We start from the raw sequence: 7,576 nt of genomic DNA, 5'->3' as shown, positions 1-7,576 counted from the left end.
ATTCTGATCACTGTGCTGAATGAAGCAGGTGGAACAGCTGTGGTCTCAATAGTTATGTCATTTCCGATATTCAGCCCGGCTGTGGTATCCTGGCCGTCGAGGATTATTGAGGTCCGACAACCTGTAGATGAAGCCGAAACCAAAGATGTGCCAGAGGTCACACGTACTCTGGAAAACCAACAAACTAAAAGCTCATCAAAGAGGCTAAATTTTTTGTGTATGTGTGGTCCAGAACCAATCATCCCCTAAAGAAGTGAGACTTTGAGTAGAAAAGTCTCATCCACAATCACCAGCAGACATTTTAACAGCTCAGACATTTAAATAAATAGATAAAATTCTCACCTAGCAGCAGTAGAAGAGCAACCAAGAGCTTCATTGTGCAGGATGTGGACCAGGGTAAATCCAAAGAAATAACCTAAAATCAGTATTAGAGTAGAACACTTTCACTGTCACTTCACCTGTCTTGAAGAATGACACAAAAATAGCAGGAAAAAGGCATAACTAACTTTTCTGATATGTTCGTAAAATGTTTTTACATTAGATTGATTTTTAGGAAAGTAAAAACATACACCTACAAGAAGTATGCATGCACTGTTTGCATATGTACTGTAACAGGTATTAATGGACCGGATCTTGTCAGCATTTTTATGAAATCTGTCCCAAATTAACACAATAAACACAATTTTAAGATTTCACCAGATAAGTGAGCTCGTCGCACAAGTGCAACTAATGCTATACCAAAGGGGGCATCGTCACTGGCACTCATATCATGCACCATCTGAACACATATATCATACCAAGATATTTCTGATCCATGTCTGTGGCATTCCACAAATGTTTACTTACATACTTTTTTGATCTGACATAATAGGTGTGTAATTACTAGTTGTATATGTTGGATTAGAGAAAGTCATAGGTGTAGTAGAAAAACTGAAGTAGTGCAGGTGCAAAAATAAGCGAACCTCAAGTTGCACTGGTTAAACTAGGTAAGTAAGTAGAATCCAGTGTGTGGATCACAATCATTTAGTCATTTTACAAGTTTATTTTAAGATTTAAAACTTAAATTTTATAAGTTTAATTTAAATTTGGTTAACTGACAGTCTTCTCTGCTGCTTTGTCCAAGGAACATCTAATGTAGAGAAAGAATAATAAACAATAGTGCCAAGACCAGTACGAAGGTTTAACAGTAATACAATACAGCAACTCAAGTAAAATTAAGAACAGGTCAATTAAAACACAAAGAAATGGGAAATAGAAAAACAGCTATCATCTTAACTTTGAATTTTTAACCTTTCTTACTGGTAAAAAATCTGACTGATAGTTTCTCAAACAATGCAGATCTTGTTTCTGTAATTAATCTGTTGAAATTTGAAAATTTTTTTCCATGCCTGGTTGTCTTCAGTGTACTTTTTGCACTATGGCTCTGTATGCAGTACTGAGCATAATCCAGAAACCTGGTTAAACTGTACAATATAGTGTAACAGCGCTGACGCTACGATAGACTTATTTGTGATTTCATCAGAACAACCTAACAATATTTTAGATAAGATTTCATAGAAAATCTTTTTTTTAAACCAAAAACTGTTTTCTGAAAATAATTAATTATTCTATCTCAATTTTTTTACTGTGTAATTTGTTGTTGATTGATTGTGAACTACAAAAGATTGTTACGAATTTTATCTGGACCAGAAACGATCTACTGTTCATTACAAATAAACCAAGTGTTATTTATCTGAAAAATAGTAATAATAATGTTATTTTATAAATTCAGTAAGCGCTTACAGCTTTTTATGACAGAGTGCTTACCGCTTCTTGCAGGTGATAAAAGTCCTTGATATGCTGATTTTATTGCTTCAGGGTCATTAATGTGTCATTTAATTCTGGCATTCTGTTTGAAAGACATAGTTTTCACTGAAGGATATCACCAGAGTTCTGGATGTACAGACAGTTTTTCCTGTTCTGGCCAAGCTGCATGTGTTAGAGGAAAACACAGTGAGAAGGTGTGGTCCTTTTAGCCGTACGTATGTGGTGATGTTGTATGAAGGGGCTGGTCAGAGTTTTTTCAACTTAAATATTTGAGAATGTTCTAAAATTATTTTATTCGAATGAGATATGGAACAGTAGCTCTTTGTCTTAGGTTGTTTTTACACCTGCTCTACTCTAGATGATGTACATTGTAGATGTGTTTTAGATGTTTTAGGTTTCAATAATTAGGAAAGCCCAGTTTGAAAAGACATTACATTATCACACACACAATGTCTACAGCCACTTGTCCCGAGGTGAACCGGAGCCTAACCTGGCAAAGCAGGGCACAGGGCTTCGGGGGGGGAGTAGGGGGCGCAACCCGGACGGGACGCCAGTCCGCCACAAGCCACCCCAAGAAGGACTTGAACCCCAGCCCTAACACGCACCAGGCCCCAGCCAAACCCACTGCGCCCCCACTTCCCCCCATTACATTACATTACATTATGTATGAATAAATTCAGTGTTGAGCTCACCATATTTTTGGTGCTCCATACACTACACCGCAGTACTGCAAACATAAAATTAGAACTTGCCAAAATGTTAATGCGACCTGAACAAAAGTGTTACTTCGTATTAACTCGTCCATGGTTAGTCCGGTCTTTCTACATGAAAAGAGAAACATTCCTTTGTGGCTATTAAATATATTGCTGAAACAGAAAGGATGCTGTAAAACTTTCAAAAGCAGGAAGCTGAAACTATTCTTTGTTAAAACCTGTTTGGTGCCTTTTTACTTCAAACAGCACATCCAATTTAACAGAAGCTGCAAGTGTCACTACATAGTTATATGAGAAAGTTGCTGAGGAAAACATGGTGAACACAGCTCTGTATCAAATACCTACAGCAGAATATTATGTCAGATGGTAAAACATCATACAGTAAAACACAGTATCAGATGGTTAAATTAACGTCATACAGCAAAGATTATCAGATAGAAAAATATATCTATACACAACAAAATATTGAGAATAATAAAATGTATAGATATGTATTTAATACACAGTTCCCATCACATAAATCTTGTGTTATGTTTTGAGTACATCACTCAGTCTTTGTCGTAAGAATGATCATGATATACTGGTTTATCCTGGTCTTACCGTCCCGACCACACCTGCACCTCAACGAGAAACACCTTAAAGTACTCAGACCAGTTAGGTATAAAGAGCAAAGATTCCCCAGCTGTGGAATCTCTGTGAGATAATTGTCCCCTCTGTAGCACAACCAGTTTGCACACCCTGTTTCCCTGCCTTGCTGCCCTAACCCTGAATCCTTGCTCCCAAGTCTCGACTCCTTCGTTTTCGACCACCGCTTTGGACCTGACCACCATCTAGGATATCCCTCAGAATGACATACACCCCCTGTTTCTTTGACCCACGCCTGTCCCCGAACACATCCTGTGCTTTGGACAACCGAACCAGTGGTCCTGCCCTAGGCATTTGTAATACTTATACATATGTTATAATTTATAAAAAGGATAATGTAGTGTTCATCTAATAGCAGTGGATATCCTTGGGGATTTCTGGAACTGTTATTAATTTAAATATTGATCAGAGCACAATAATGTTAGAGGGTGAAACAAAACGTTTCTTGTTTTTATATTATGTTTATTCATCTAGCAGAAGCTTTTTTCCAAAGCAAGTTATAGCTCGGGGGTGCGGTGGTGCAGCGGGTTTGGCCTGTGCCTGCTCTCTGGTGGGTCTGGAGCTTGAGTCCTGCTTGGGACGCCTTGTGACAAACTGGTGTCCCACCTGGGGTGTATCCCCCCCCCCCGACCCATTGCCCTGCGTTGCCAGTTTAGGCTCCGGCTCGCCGCAACCCTGCTTGGGACAAGTGGTTTCAGTCAATGTGTGTGTGTGTGTAAGTTACACTTCAATGTAAAAAAGGGCCATTTCAGTATTTACAACTGAAGAAGTGAAACAAAGAATTTCTAGCAAACCTCCCAAAGCAGGAAGTGAAATTAAACTTTTTATTTTCCGAAAGCCTGATTGATGTATCGCTGCATCACAATTCAGTGCATTGCTGTGCGTCCAATGGTTCCCCCACTACTTGAACTCATGCTTGTGTACCACAGTTTGCATATTAAGGTTTGTTTGGCCAAAAATAATATTTGGTATTGTTGAAGTGAGAGAAATTGATGGAAATTATTTAATGCTTAAGCATAACTTGTTTATGTGCAATAAGATTCTTTTGGGTATGTGTGCATTTATGCACTTTCTACATTTTTCATTACATAAAGGATTCTTTCATTTTTGTTTCTCAAGCCAAAGGAAAGGAAACAAGTTAAATTAACTTTAATTAAGATTGCACCAGAGCAGCCCTTGTAATACAGACAACACAATCAGTCTTCACCATAATATTTCATTCATTAGTATAGATGAAACTCCCTTTATTCCGGCATTAATTTGATCACTTAAACTCTTACTGTAAAGGAATAATGTTGTCATTCTGGAGCAGGTAACACTACTTCATGCAGGTTGCACAAGCATTTTCTAATTCTAATTCTGGACTTTTCATTTTAAACTGAGACAATGTAATCTTGATTCAGTTAGAAAAAAAATTACCTTTGGTATGCTAAATATCAGTGAATTTTATGTAACCAGTATTTCATATCTGTGCCTTTTGTCTTCTAAATTTCCATCTTAATTCTTGTTTATATTTTCATTTCAGGAATAAAACTAAAGATGTTTTGCAGAACATTACAATTCAAAAGTAATCTTTTTTGTGTTCAGGAAACCCTTTAGCCAAAAGACAGAGGTTCATGTTGTTATGTGTGATGCCAGTGAAGGACAGGCTCTCAGATCCTGCAGTGTGTTCCAGCTACGTCGTAGCCCCAGGAGCTGAGGAACACCATGGTCCTTATTCGCCTCCACATCCCAGTCTTTATACCCTAAAGCAGAGATGAGAAACAAGGGTGTCAGAGCAACAGCCCAGAACAATAGTCCTATGGTACTTGACCCCTTTCTAACGTAGGGTAAGGACCTCGATCAGGGCTTTGACAAAAAGGGCAGGGCTGAAACAACCTTCAGTCTTTAAGCCATCAAGTGTAACCTGTGTTACATTTATTTATTTGACTCTTCTCCAGAGTGGCTTACAGTGTTGTGTTACTTAGACTGATTTACCCATTATTTAGATAAGATACTTTATTGTCATTGTATGCAATGCAATGAAGTTTTGTGTGGCCACACTCAGAAAACAGCAGCAGAAAGAACACTTAAAATAAATAAGAATTGGATTAAAACTTTGAAGTCCTCAGTCCCTAGCTTAGCTATTTTTACTGTATCAGTTCAGTGTAAGTACCTTGATCAAGAACACTACAGCAGGAGGTGGGGTTCAAACCCCAGTCCTTCAAATCCTAAGGCAGTGTCTTTAACCAGTATGCTAACTGCTGAGGGACTTAGTGCTGTAGACGTATCCTAGGGACAAACATTCACCACAAATAGAGCCAGAGGAAGCAGGATGAGGACAATACCGCACATGACAAGGATGGCCACAGCGTACCTTGGAAAACTCCATGGTATGGGAGGAATGGAGGAAGGGGGCACTGCAGGAAGAATTCAAGAGGCAGGGGGGAAGGGAAGGGAAAGGAGTACACAACTGTTAGCAAAGGTCCAGGGAGAATCTAAAGGAGGACTGGATGGCGGTGTCTCAAGAGCTGTGTGTACCAATGCCCAGTGTTGCAGGGTCCACAGTGAGCCCATCCATCTCCAACTGGGCCAGACCCAATTTCAGAACCTCAGTGACAGAGAGCAGGGTGCTTGTGTTCCTCTCAAAAACCGCAATGAGATGGGCCACCAGAGACCCAGCCCTAAGGAGAGAAGAGTCCAGCAGAACTGGTGAGCATGTGAAGAAACAGGAAATTGGCCTGTTCCATGTGAGCCTTTGCACAGCTTTAGGTTCAATCCCAGCAGCCAGGCCCCCTCTGTGACCAACAGTCCCACTGCCCCTGGACCTCATGCATGGTCTTGTTCTAGTTATTCACATTGAGTACCACAATAACATTTAAGGTACTTGGCTGCCTGGGTGCCAGAGTTCCTCGTATGAAGCCTGACCTTCATAACTGGCTGTCGAACCTGAGACACTGCTGCAGTAAAACCCACATTGCATTATTATTGCATTACTTGTTAATTCAAACTTGCATATTCAGCTACACACAAACACACACAATGTCTACAGCTGTTTGTCCTGAGTGGGGTCACGGTGAGCTGAAGCCTAACCCGGCAGCGCAGGGCCGGAGGACACACCTCGGACAGGACGCCAGTCCGCCGCAAGGCACCCTAAGCAGGACTCTAACCCCAGACCCACCACACAGCAGGCCCCGGCCAAACCTGCTGCACCACCGCACCCCCAATATTCAGCTACTTATAAGTATTCTAATAAAAATGTAATGTAAGTGTTAAGCTACCATTAAATACCATGCGTTAATTTTAGGACTGCCTTGCGACGGACTGGCGTCCCATCCTGGGTGTGTCCCCTCCAGCCTTACGCCCTGAGTTGCCGGGTTAGGCTCCCGCTCCCCGCGACCCCGTATGGGACAAGCGGTTCAGAAAGTGTGTGTGTGTGTGTGTGTGTGTGTGTGTGTGTGTGTGTGTGTGTGTGTGTAATTTTAGGACTTGTTGTTATATCACAAAATGAAAATAACATTTATCTACACGGGGCGCAATTAAGAGCTTTTACATACAGAGCTGCAACAATGTGTAAAAGAGCAGTACGTGAGCACTTACGTCATGTTAGTAACATAGACATCATTAAATCCCTCGGTGTTTTTGTAAAGCTTTCTCACCTGAAAGAAATAGCGGAAAAGAAAGCATAAAAATCAGGAATTTGGTTAGGCAACTCCTGGTTTGTTTCTAAGGCAGAGGACTGTGTATACTGATCCACTCACTGAAGTATGAATATATGTGCTGTAGACGCCGAAGTGCTCTGATCCCCGCTTGGAAAGATCCTCTGAGAAGTTCAGACTGGTGATCCTCATAAGCAATGGAAATGAATCAAATTGGGCCTGAAAACCTGAAGAAGCATGAATTAAAACCTTTTACATGACAAACGGGTTCGTGTTTGTGTTCCACATGTTTCTGCAAGTCTACTGACCACTGACTGAAAGCAGGTGCTTCAAATACAAGAAGGGACTCTGGGAGGTGAGGATGGCCGCAGCTATAATGTTATTTGACATGGGCATTTGGGTTTTGAGTTGATAGTGCAGCGAGGCATCTGCCCATCCATGCGCATCACTGAAAGAGAGGCAGAAGTTATCACAAGGAGCAATGACAGCAGGAGAAACCAGGTGCCTTACAATAATGTGTCACTAGCAAAAGTAAAACTGGTGCCTCTTGGCTGTCTCCATGTTTTCTTCAGTGCCTGGCCTGTTTTTGGCTCTTATGACAAGAAACAGATTGGATACACCAAGTACTGGTTATGTACAGCAAGTACTGGTTATATATGATACACAGTTATTGCATATACCAAGTACTGGTCATACAGTGTAATGTACTAACACTAATCTGCAAAATCCATTTAAAGAAGAGCAGCAAGCCGTCCTCAGTAGGATGTCAGCAAG

The 7,576-nt window shown here is 40.8% G+C and overlaps 2 long non-coding RNA genes across 2 annotated transcripts; both read right to left on the bottom strand.

Moving 5' to 3' along the window:
- On the bottom strand, positions 1–1,949 carry LOC114910537 (uncharacterized). The gene is made up of 3 exons (XR_003797688.1): positions 1,807–1,949; positions 343–415; positions 1–121 (listed from the first exon to the last, which is right to left on the bottom strand). It is a non-coding gene; the product is annotated as an uncharacterized LOC114910537 (long non-coding RNA).
- Positions 1,950–5,541: 3,592 nt separating this feature from the next.
- Positions 5,542–6,802, bottom strand: LOC114910540 (uncharacterized). The gene is made up of 3 exons (XR_003797691.1): positions 6,744–6,802; positions 5,685–5,827; positions 5,542–5,563 (listed from the first exon to the last, which is right to left on the bottom strand). It is a non-coding gene; the product is annotated as an uncharacterized LOC114910540 (long non-coding RNA).
- Positions 6,803–7,576: the final 774 nt, after the last annotated feature.

Source organism: Scleropages formosus, chromosome 5 (genome assembly GCF_900964775.1).
Source record: "Scleropages formosus chromosome 5, fSclFor1.1, whole genome shotgun sequence".
NCBI classification, from domain to species: domain Eukaryota; kingdom Metazoa; phylum Chordata; class Actinopteri; order Osteoglossiformes; family Osteoglossidae; genus Scleropages; species Scleropages formosus.
This window is presented reverse-complemented; position numbering and strand designations above follow the sequence as displayed.